This window comes from Strix uralensis, chromosome 3, assembly GCF_047716275.1.
Source record: "Strix uralensis isolate ZFMK-TIS-50842 chromosome 3, bStrUra1, whole genome shotgun sequence".
Classification (NCBI taxonomy): Eukaryota; Metazoa; Chordata; class Aves; order Strigiformes; family Strigidae; genus Strix; species Strix uralensis.
The window spans coordinates 38,106,901-38,119,648 of record NC_133974.1 but is presented as its reverse complement, the minus strand read 5'-3'; positions in this window follow the sequence as shown (position 1 = coordinate 38,119,648).

Here is a 12,748-nt window from a genome sequence, read left to right as displayed (position 1 = left end):
AGATGGTCTCTTATCCAAGTACAGGACAAGCCCAGGAATGCTTAGCCTCCGAGGTCATTTGCATGAGATGCAATGTAATTGGAATTGCCTTTACTCTAGCTCCATCTTCAGTGGAGTTCAGACTATCTGAGTGTGTCTGTTCCTTGATGTAAAATAAGCTAATCTGAAATATTAAACTAGTTTCCTAATTGTGCATTACATTTACTGGAGAAGACTAGAGCAGGTAATACAAATTTGAACATTTTTAATGGAGCACTGGTAATTTGCATTAATCAATGATCCTCATGACTTTTTAAATATATATACAAACTGTGTGAAAGCTAATTGCACAGCTAATGTATAATATAAGGAAGGGACAACTCCAGTTTTACTATTGTCCTGCTACTAGAAGTCAAAACACTCACCAGTGACTATAGTGCAGAGTCAGTCTTAAAAGGACCATTCTCCCCATACCAATAATTCCATAAAATATAATGTTCAGGAAGATAACAGCTAATGACCTGAAAGAAGGTTAAAAAATATACCAGGTTATACACAGACAGTGAAAAAATATCTCTTGGAGAATCCAGACTGCTTTCACCCTGCTGGTATCAACTATATAAATGCCAGTTAAAGGTCAGACATGGAACAAATCCAATTGTACCTCAGGATTTGCCTTCACAAAGTAGAGTTTTTCTGTGTTTTGTGGCTAAAGAGACCCATGCTATATACACTTCTGACAGAGAAAAGAAAAACAACTTTTTTTGCTTTCCAGGGGAACATTTGCAAAAATTACCTTTATAAGGGTTTCATCCTCATTTTTTTCTTCTTCACCTAGTGATAATTCAATATTATTTATCTGTAATATGTATCTTGAACCAGCATGAAATCTTCTTGAGAGGTTTAGATGGGAACTGTAGAAACAATACTTGGAAACAATCTGAGAATTTTTTCAGATTTTTGGAGATATAATCTTCTGCTTTTCACTCTTTGTCAAGTGAGGCTTGATGTTGCTCTTCAATGCTGGAAAGCTCCTAGCTTGATTCATCAATATGTACTCTAGTTATGTAGGTGATGAGAGGTGATCTGTCAGACACATTTATGACTTCTCATTTAGAAGCACATCACACAATGCATCACCCTCCTACACAGATATAAAAATACTAAAACTGGAGGTATAAAGTCAGAAAAAAACCCCAATATAATGGCTCATGTGTGCTACAGCTGGTTGCAGCATAGTTAGGGTAAGGTGACAGACTTCATTATGTCCAAAAATGGGAAAATGAAATTACAGCTCCCTAAGAACAAGAATTAAGAAATAATCAACCTAGAAATATTCAAGAATATTTCTTTCTGACCTTGTCCTTAGTCTCAAAGCATAAGATCACAACATTAGGAAAAGAGCTGGACAGAGTTCTTGTCTTGAAATTAAAATACTGGAAAAAAAAGGTCACATACTTCAGCACAAAAACTCTTTGCCATGGGCAACACTCATCCTTACCTAGCAAAGAGCAATACTGTTGACATCATTAACAATTGTTATTGTTGGTCCAGTGCTGAGGCTGGACAATGCTGTGTTAAAGAAAGAAGTGGCCATCCACATGTAGTGGGTTAAGAAGCATTTATTTTATCAGTTCTGTGAAAAAACAAAAGCAAAATTAAACCAATCCTCCGTTACTCCTTTTCCTCTGCCTTCTCCCATCTCATTCCCATCCCCAGGAAATTTGAGAAAGGGTTCTGAATGTAAAAGATGTGTGTGAAATAAGTTACTCTGGTGGTCTGGGACTGGCAAGAGACTGAAGTAAGGCAGAAAATGGTTTCTTTTAGCTTAAAATGGATCAATTGATGAACGCTTTAGGCTGCTGGCAACAGGATAGTATAGGAATGGATTCGTTTAGTCCTGTCATTTGACTATACCCATTGTAGCTCGTTAGGAAACAGTATCATTTATAATCATTTTCCATTTGTTGAAAACAAACAGAAAATATGCCATGAAGAGCTCCCAGAATGTCTGTTTCTTATTTAAAAGAGAAAAAAGAAAAAGTAACAGTCTCAAACGTGAGGATATGTGTGTCAACAGATTCTGTCATCAAGGAAAAATAGATTTGCCCCATAATAATCATTAGGTACTTCTGAAGGATATAGAAACTGGTCTTGTGCTGAGAGGAAAAGTGCAGTACGTAAGTGCAATGTGACCGTTATAGATTCAAAACTATCTATAGCATCACATGTAGTGAATATAATTTCAGAGAGATTCCGGAAGGATTTTATATGTCAAGAAAAAGGTATTTTGCTAGTGTGGTAAGATTTGTATAAAAAAAACCCACCCCTTTTTTTTTTCTCATATCGTTAAGTGGAAAAATAGCTTACTGGAATGAACAGCCCTAGAACCTGGAAAAACTTCTTAATGTGCCCAAGTGGTCAGAAGACCACAATGTAAATATGTGCTCTAGATGGGAAAGATGATATTTTAAAATTATTCCCTTATACCAGATTTGGTTACATTAAAAACTTAGCATTCTTACTGGTGAAAACAAATTCTGACCAAGCCTTGTGCTTGATCTCCAAGCTCAGTGTAGCTTAGAATGGTTAGGCATGTTCTATTAAATAACAGCAAGTTAAAAGATGATTCAGATCTTACTTAAGCAACTGCAAATTAAATCTGTTTATTGATTGTAAAAGTGTAGCTTAGTAGATAAAGACATCTATGTCAAAATCCATGGTACTGCACATTGGGTCTGACACCACACAGATGAGCACTGGAGTGTGAGACTGGTCACAAGTGGCACTCTTCAGGGATCAGTACTGCTTAACATTTTCATGAATAACCTACATGATGAAACAGAGTGTTCCCTCAGTAATTTTCCTGACAAGAACAAGATGGGGAAGCAGACACTGGGATGTCAACTGGCTGTAGAGAGCAACTGACAGCAATCTCATGAAGTTCAAAGACAACAATCCTCCACCTGAAGTAGAATAACCCAGTAAAGTTTAGGGGATGACTGTCTGGGGAGCTGTACTGTAGAAAAAGAGCTTGGGGTCATGGTGGACAACAAGCTGAACACAAGCCAGCAGTGTGCCCTGGCAGCAGTGAAAGCTGCATACTGGCTGTATTGGTCTGAGCATAGCCAACAGGTCTAGAAAAGTGTTCCTTCCCCTCCATTCAGTCCTTGTGAGAAAATATAGAGTACTGTACCCAGTGCAAGAAAGACATTGACATTATAACAAATCCAACAGAGAGGTACCAAGCTCAGCAGGGGCTGGAGTTCAGGATGCATACAGAGAGGCTGAGGCTCCTGGATTTGTTATGCCTAGAGAAGAGAAGGCTTGAGGGATCAACTCATTGCTTTTACATAATGGGATAGTGTAGAGAAGATAGAGGTCCACAGCAAAACAGACAATTGCTGTGCTATGCCAGTGCAGGAGAAACAGTCCAGAGACCGTATCTGACACTTGGATCAACTGTGTGTGGAAGTGGGTCAATGGGCCCTCACCTTCTCTTCTTCCCACCACCCTCCACTTTATATTAATCTGCCCTGTCTATGAAAAGCAAAGAAAAGTAGTCCCTGTTCTCCCAGCAAATACTCACAATAAAGCCTGCTAAGGTGTAACTGAACCACCTCTTTTCATAAGAGTAGGATGTAAAAAGATAGTGTAGAGAATGGCTGCTGCAATTTCTTCCAGCTTTTAAATTCAGCAGCAAGCAGTTGCAAACTGAAGACTTTGTGAGTACAGAGATCTTATCAGAGCAGGATGTTTTTAAAGGTTTAAAAGTCTGAAGAACAAATGAAACCATTTGAGACACACAGACACTGAAAGAGTTTTTCCGCTGCAGAAGTTATTTTTCTTGTTCCTACTTTCTCTTTAACCCCAAGGGATTTAGACAGTTCTCAGCCTCCTTAAATGGTTCCCTGGATCAGAAAGAATGGTTTCTTTCTTTTTGCTGGTCACTCACTTGGCTGTAGAAACAACAACCAAACATTTGAGACTCTAAAACAAAGGTTTTATTTATCTAAGCACTAAAAAGGCTCAAACACCTAGAAATCAGTAGAGCAAGGAATAGGTTACCATTGGAAAGCTTTTGGGTGAAAGATTCTTTTCCATCTCTGTGGAATATACCAAAGAAGTGGTTGGAATAAAGCAGCTGAAAGTACAACCCTGCACAAAGATACAAGAGAGAGGCCTTAAATCTATAAGCAGACACTGGGAAGCAGTAGTGAAGTGTCTCACATATAACTATTGGAATTTCAAAGGATGTAAACTGTTGCTGTAATGTTGTAAGCAGTGCTCCACAATGTCTATTCAATCATAGAATCATAGAATACCAGGTTGGAAGAGACTTCAGGGATCATCTGGTCCAACCTTTCTGGCAAAAGTATGGTCTAGACAAGATGGCCCAGCACCCTGTCTAGCTGAATTTTAAAAGTGTCCAATGTTGGGGAAACATATTATATATTTACATATTCAATGTATTAACATATTATTTAACTCCTCATTGCATGGCATGCATGACCATGGTCACTAGATGCAGATTTAGAAAGATGAAACAGCAAATTCAAAGAGTTATTCATACAAGTAATCCTGATGAATATCAGTGTGCTAAAAAATTATATCTTATATCATGTCATTAGGACCCTGCACTGTTGACCTACCTACTCTAAATCACAAGAGGAAGAGCTTAGGAATTATTTGTTATCTAGGCAACAGGTACAGCATGCAAGCTAGCACTTCAAAAGGCAGTATAACACAGTCCCTTCTCACTAAGCTGGTTTGCAACATACTGTGGGTAAGAATCAGCTCACAAATATCTGAATGGTCCAGTAATCACTGTGGAAGTCAGATTCTGAGAAGTAGTTTTGAAAGGATATAAGAAGAAAACTGAACAAGAAAAAGGAGGTCCTGCTGAGTACATGGTGACATAGAAAAAACAACTAAAATGTGAATGACTGAGTTTGCATTAAGTAAAAGTCATAGGAGGAAACAAAAGACCTTTTGTTGAGGCTGAAGTCTGCATGGACTGAGCACATAGAATAGCAAAAGCTGAAGGATAAGAGGGCATCAGAGAGGAGTTTCAGAAGGGAAAGCATTGTGGGCTTTGACAGTGGCATTAGCTACTTTATGAGGCAGAGGAGAGTGAAGAGAAACACAGAAGTTAAGAAGGCTATACATTACAGAAATAAACAGAGAAGTTAATTTTACTTCTATAGATTTGTTATCTGAAAGTCTCCTGAATTACTTGAGCCATTTCATTGAATTTAATCTTCCCAAATATAGGACTACTGGAGACAAATAAGAAAAACACCTCAGCCACTTTGAGCCCCATAGTGGCACAACTGCAGCAGTAGGTGGGCTTTGGGGATGTCTTGAGAAATAGCCATGTAGACATATAAGTTGTCTTCACTCATTTAAAGACATAAAGTTTGCCAATGCATCTGTTGCCACCAGAAAACATCCTATATTATGACCATCAAGCAGTACTTGAAGCAAGAATTTTGGCCAGTCTATACACAAAAAGTGTATTTCAGTCTAATCTAGAGAAATCGTGAACACTTCAAAGGATGGATTCTGAATCAAAGGTCAGAGTAAGTACAAAGCCTGCCGTATTTGTGGTAAACAGCAATCCAGTTCTGATAATTCAACAGACTATACTGAACAGGGCAAACAATGTAGCCTTTTATTTGAGGGTATGCACTCAACCAGCAAGTTTATAGCACTCACCCATAAAAAACAGGGTTTTTTTTACTTTAAGTAAATAGATAAAGCTCTCTCGGTATTCCTTTATCTTCTCTATGGTGTATATGGTGCAAACATTGGGCTAGTGGGCTGGCAGTACACCTGCTGGAAATGGGAACCATTCTATTGACGTCAAAGTTACTAACCCTCAGCAGCACCAAGTGAGAACCTGGCCCAGAGTATGTTTTGACATTTACTAAATGTTACATTTTTTAAACTTCTCTCCATTCTTTGAAGCAAAAGTCTGTCTGCCCCAGTTGCTGCTTAGCTCATATACACATGTGAAATAGTGTGAAATCCAGGGCTGTACTTAAAAAAAAAAAAAAAAAGGAAAAAGTAAATTGGTCTCTTTGCCACATACTCAGAAGGAGCATTTAATAAACAGAAAAGACTCCATTTAGCTTTTCCCTGGCTTTAATTGATTTATTATCTTCTGATTCTCTTTAATTTTAGTGACTTCTATAATTAACATGCTGCTAATAGTTCAGACTCAGGCTGACAATGGCAACTGTTCAATGATTTATGGTACCCTGTTTAAAAGGGTTTTTCAGTTTAAAAAAGCTTCTCAGAAAGAAGAAAGCACTGAGATAACAAGAATCCCATTCCTATTTTGCAGTGCCTTTTTCAAGGGTAGGGCTTGGACCCTAAATTTCCAAGATCCCCAAAACTCATAACTTCTGCTCAGACATCGGCTATGTGGGACTTACTACGTTAGCCCAAGTGAAAAGTGACTCTGAACAGCCTCAGAAGCAAGACTGAAGTTGCTGCCATTCAGTGTAAATATTGTGCACATATAGATCATAGGCCTGTCAAACTGGTGAAGAGGGCTTTAAAATAAAGTTGCCAGGGATGAGAACTTCAATCTATCCCACTCCTACCACCTTGATGTCAGTGTCACCAACAGATGCCCAGAGCCTCGAGAGGGATCACAGGTCAGCAGAAGAGCACCTGAATAACAGCAGAGAGGAATTCCAGCCACTTCAGCCAGTAAGTCAGGAATAAAGAGAGGATAGGGTCAGGTGACATTATAGTGGGGGTCTGCGACAGGCCAGCCGACCAGGAAGACTGAGCAGATGACGCCCTCTATAGACAGAGAGGAGCAGCCTCACATTCATAAGCCTCGGTCCTCATGGAGGACTTCAACCACCCCAACACCTGTTAGAGAGGTAACACTACAAGGCATAAGCAATCCAGGAGGTTCCTGGAATGTGTTGATGATAATTTCTTTCTCCAAGTAATAGAGGAGCCAATGAGGAGAGGTGCTATGCTGGACCTTGTTCTCAACAACAAGGAGGGGCTGGTGGGGAATGTGAAACTCAAGGGCAGCCTTGGTTGCAGTGACCGTGAAATGGTGGAGTTCAAGATCCTGAGGGCAGCAAAGGGGATGCACAGCCAGCTCGCTGCCCCGCACTTCAGGAGAGCAGACTTTGGCCTCTTCAGGGATCTACTTGGTAGAGTAGCATGGGATAAAGTCCTGGAGGGAAGATGAGCCCAAGAAAGCTGGTTAATGTTCAAGGATCACCTCCTCCAAGCTCAGGAGCAATGCATCCTGACAAAGAAGAAGTCTAGTAAGATCACCAGGAGGGCTGCATGGATGAACAAGGAGCTCCTGGACAAGCTCAAACACAAAAAGGAGCCTACAGAGGGTGGAAGTGAGGACAGATAGCCTGGGAGAAATACCGGTAAACTGTCCAAGCAGCCAGGGATCAGGTTAGGAAGGCCAAAGACCTGATAGAATGGGATTGTTGCCCATTCTATGCGGGCTTTGGCCTTCCCCTGGCCAGGGACATCAAGGGCAAAAAGAAAAGCTTCTATAAGTACATCAGTGAAAAAAGAAAGACTAGAGAAAATGTGGGTCCTCTTCAGAAGGAAAATGGGGTCTCGGTCACCTGGGATATGGAGAAAGCTGAGGTACTCCTCAACTATTTTGCCTCAGTCTTCACTGGCAAGTGCACTAGCCACACCACCCAAGTTGCAGAAGGCAAAGGCAGGGACTGGGAGAATGAAGAACCCCCCACTGTAGGAGAAGATCAGGTTCAAGACCATCTAAGGAACCTGAAGGTGCACAAGCCCATGGGATCTGATGAGATGCATCTGTGGGTCCTGAGGGAACTGGTGGATGAAGCGGCTAAGTCACTATCCATCATATTTGAGAAGTCATGGCAGTCCGGTGAAGTTCCCACTGACTGGAAAAGGGGAAACATAGCCCTCATTTTTAAAAAGGGAAAAAAAGGAAGAACCCAGGAATTACAGGCCAGTCAGTCTCACCTCTGTGCCTGGCAAGATTGTGGAGTGGGTCCTCTTGGAAACTATGCACATGGAAAATAAGGAGATGATTGGTGACAGCCTACATGGCTTCACTAAGGGCAAATCATGCCTGATGAATTTGGTGGCCTTCTACAAGGGTGTTACAGTGTTGGTGGATAAGAGAAGAGCAACTGACATCATCTACCTGGACTTGTGCAAAGTATTGGCACTGTCCAGGTAGATGATGATCACATGCTTGTCTCTGAATTGGAGAGACCTGGATTTGGTGGATGGACCATTTGTTGGATAAGGAATTGGTTGGATGGTGATACTCAATTAGTTGCAGTCAACAGCTCAATGTCCAAGTGGAGACCAGTGAAGAGTGGCATTCCTCAGGGGTTGGTATTGGGACCAGCACAATTTAACAGCTTTGTTGGTGACATGGACAGTGGGATTGAGTGCACCCTCAGCAAGTTTACTGACGACACCAAGCTGTGTGGTGCAGTTGACATGCTGGAGGGAAGGGATGTCATCCAGAGGGACCTGGACAGGCTTGAGAGGTGGGCCTGTGCAAACCTCATGAAATTCAAAAAGGCCAAGTACAAGGTCCTACACGTGGGTCAGGGTAATCCCAAGCACAAATACAGGCTGGGGGATGAGTGGGTTGAGAGCAACCCTGCGTAGGAATTAGGAGTGTTGGTTGATGAGAAGATCAACATGACCCAGTAATGTGCCTTTTCAGCCCAGAAAGCCAGTTGTGTTCTGGGATGCATCAAGAGAAGTGTGACCAGCAGGTTGAGGGAGGTTATTCTCCCCCTCTGCTTTGCTCTTGTGAAACCCTACCTGGACTACTGCATCGAGCTCTGGGGGCCTCGACATAAAAAGGCCATGGACCTGCTCAAGCAGGTCTAGAGGAGGCCTATGAAATTGATCAGAGGGCTGGAGCACCTTTTTTATGAGGACAGGCTGAGAGAGTTATGGTTGTTCATGCTGGAGAAGAGAAGGCTCCAGGGAGACATTATAGCAGCCTTCCAGTTCTTAAAGGGGACCTACAAGAAAGCTGGAAAGGGACTTTTTACATGGGCATATAGTGATAGGACAATGGGTGATAGTTTTAAACTGAAAGAGGGGAGATTTAGGTTAGATATAAGGAAGAAAATCTTTCCTGTGAGGGTTGTGAGACACTGGAACAGGTTGCTCAGAGGAGTTGTGGATGTCCTCTCCCTGGAAATGTTCAAGGCCAGGTTGGACGGGGCTTTGAGCAACCTGATCTAGAGGAAGGTGTCCCTGCCCATGGCAGGGGGGTTGGAACTAGATGATCTTCAAGGTCCCTTCCAACCCAAACCAATCTTTAATTACAGGATTCTATGATATATGCAAAATACACAAGTCCTCCATATGCCTGTTGTAGTATTCTAACAATCAATACCTCTCAATTGCTTTGAATTGCCAGGAAGTATTTCCAAAGTCATTTGCATAAAACTATTTTTCTTAAGGTTCTTTCCAAGGTGAGTCTTTCATATCTGGGGTTTGAAATAAAATCAAGTTTTAGACAAAATCTTTTAAAAGTGAATGCAGTTTAATTTATTGTACATGTAAGCAGAAAAAAAATAGTTAAAATAACCTGTGTTTATTTAAAGGAATGCATGTCTATTCCCTTGGTTATATATTATTATTGAAGGAGATATCTGCTTTTGAGATCATAAAGTAGGAGGAAAAGTATATTTTCATGTAAAATTGTTAACACACAGACTAGGAAATTCCAAAGATTAATTTTTCACAGCTCACCTTTATAATGCCTACCCAAATACCACCATAAAAAAGTACTATTTGCCTAATTAGAGCAAATACCATTTACTTTTTGCCATGTGTGTTCTGCTCAGGCAATATCTTCTTAATCCATTTTAACTATTACATCAAATTAGTCACTGCAGTGCTTTGATAAGCTTGAAGCTTGTGACCCTGAAATACCTGAAGTTCTTATTCATTTTTCCTTTTCTAATTAATTTTCAGCATTTTCAGCATAGCCACTGAAAGAAGGGTAATGGATAGTTTGCGCTTCTCTTTTTTTCTGGATGCATTTGCACTCAAACCACCATACCTAAAGATTATTTATCCTCAAAAACAAACCAACCCCCTGTATCAGATAACTAATGTTTTTATAACTTCCTCATCAGTTATAAAACTCCTGCAAGAGTTTTGCTTGCTTTTGTCTGTATCACTTTTACTTTAAAAGGTGTGGGAAGAACATGAAGGAAGCACAGACTAGCTGAAGATGTATAGTTTAGTCCTGAAGGATTTGGGTTTTATTAACACTGTTTATTATTTCACTGGAAATCCCAGTCTAAAATAAAATAAATTAAAGCATTCTGAAGTTCCCACGAATTTAAAAAAAAAAAAAAAAAAAAAAAAAAACAAAAAACAAACAACCAAGCTTGAATCAAGTGATTATTTTTTTCTTGTTTGTATAAAGTTGGGTAATTTTATTTTGATTGTGATCTCTCGTGATACGTATATGCACATGAAAAACTAAAATCCTGAACTAAGAACTATTTTGAAAAGTGAAATTAAAACATTTTATTCTAATACAAATGGTCAATTCTTGATTTTCATAATTGATATTTCAACCAATTCCCTTGTAGGGTTTCAATTTAAATGAAATGTCACTGTCTGTTACAAATAGGAGCAATTAGAAGATGTTCAGTCATCTCTACTCTCAGCTCCGGTATGTTGTCTAGGCTGCAGTTAGTGACCTGCCATTAGACATCTGCAGGATGCAAGAGTTCATGACAGAGGTATTTCTTTAGGCTGCCTTTACAGTCAAGCAAGAGAAACAAGCATTCCTAGGCTGGGATGCCTTCTCAGGGCATCTCTACTTTGAAGAGGGTCATCTTAAAAGCATTTATTTTCTGCAGTGAACTGGATGACTGGAGTAATTATTTCAGACTAGATATTAACATTAAAGACATACAAACTGAGGTGCACAAATAAAAATAAAATCAATCAAAAAAAAAATATTCCAGTCAGTGATAGTCTCAAATGTTTAGTTGTAAATAATAAAACTCTTACAAATTATTTCTTTTCTGCTTGAATCATTTAGCATTCTTGATATTTGAAATCTCCCTGAACTCAGTCAGAGCAGACTGAAATATGTGCTTTCAGTGAAATATATGATTGCAGTGATCAATTGTCATCATCTGGCCCTCTGATAGCTTCTTCATGCACCCTACTGCCAGTCTACACTGTTTGAAGAAACTGCTTTGGAGCTATACTGTCACAAATTTGTGAGGATGGCTCTACCAGCTCAGAGGACCATGTGGCAAGAATCAGTGCTGATAGCCAATACTAAGAAAGAGAAACGAGGAAGGGTGTGCACAGAGGGGAGTCTTTTCCCTGATGTCTTCCTTATACCCCCTCTCTCTTCCCAGCCTTGGATGCTCCACAGGATAGGGGCTTCTTCAGGCAGATGTTGACCAAAGAGTCAACATCAATCACCAATGAATTTCTCAACTTTCTTTTTTCTACTTATTTTATATACTTTTGGCCTCCACCATAGTACTTAATGATGACTTCTACAATCTCATTATGCATGTCATCATTTGAAAGCTCAGTGGTTTCTTCCCTGGGACAGTAAGTTGGAGTTCTTTGGAGGAGTGTATCTCTTTTAATGATTTGAGTTCAACCCACTTTCTCACTGCCTAGGAGAGCACCTGTGCCACCTACAGTTACACATGATATACCTAAACATGTGCAGGACTGAGGATTGTTTCAGCTCAAAGACATTATTAAGGTATGAGATTAATATAAGGAATGAGCTTATCTGCAGCTGTAAAACAGTATTGCTCTATTTATGTTAGGGAAGGCTTTGACATACACCTTTATACATTTTTCTTGTCACAGATTTTTTCAAATTATTCCTCAATTTGGGCTTACTGTAGTTTGAAAACATTTTTTCTTTTTGGACTTGTTAAGGATAACAAGTGCCTTTTTAGAGTGTTTGGGGAGATTCCTTTGGGATTTACAATGATACATGATATAATGGAAACAGCTTCATATATTGGATATAAAAATTCATCTTTACTTCAGTGCACACTGGATTATGTGCCTGTTGGGTGGACTGTAGGGCACTGCACTGTGGAGCAAGACCAGTATATTGTGGGTGACTTGAAAGCAATAGTGTTATCAAATTTGCACACATGAGCCACCATGATATTATTTCACCCTTAGCAGCCTGATCTCAGACACACGCTGGCATTATGACAAAGAGCCTTTTGTCTCCAAGTCCCCATTCTGAATGCAACACAGATTGGTAGCAAATAAAGTAGGTACCTAGCTACTGGAACTCACTGGCTTGTATAAAATTAATTGCATGTTGTCACATATTTTTAATGATGTGGTGTGAAAACATTATGCTGCCTGATCCTATTCTGTCAACACTTCTGCCTGTTTGACCATGAAACCATTTCAAAATACTTTTTTATGGAGTTTAAGGCCAGAAGAGACCAGGACACCAACCTCCTCTGTGTCACAGGTGATTGCACTGCAGTTAGTTACCCTTCTATTGAGTTCGGTGATCCAGGACAGGTCGGGGCTGCCCCATGCCAGCCACAGTCATTTCCAGCCGGCTCCAACCGACCCACCGCAGGGCACGGCTGAGCCCCACAGCCAAGATGGTGGCTCCCTGGGGAAAGTGTGTTTAGGACAGGGTAAAATGTTGCTTGGCAAAAGAGGGTGAGGAAAAATGTGAGATAAATAGCTCTGCAGACACCAAGGTCCATGGAGAAGGAGG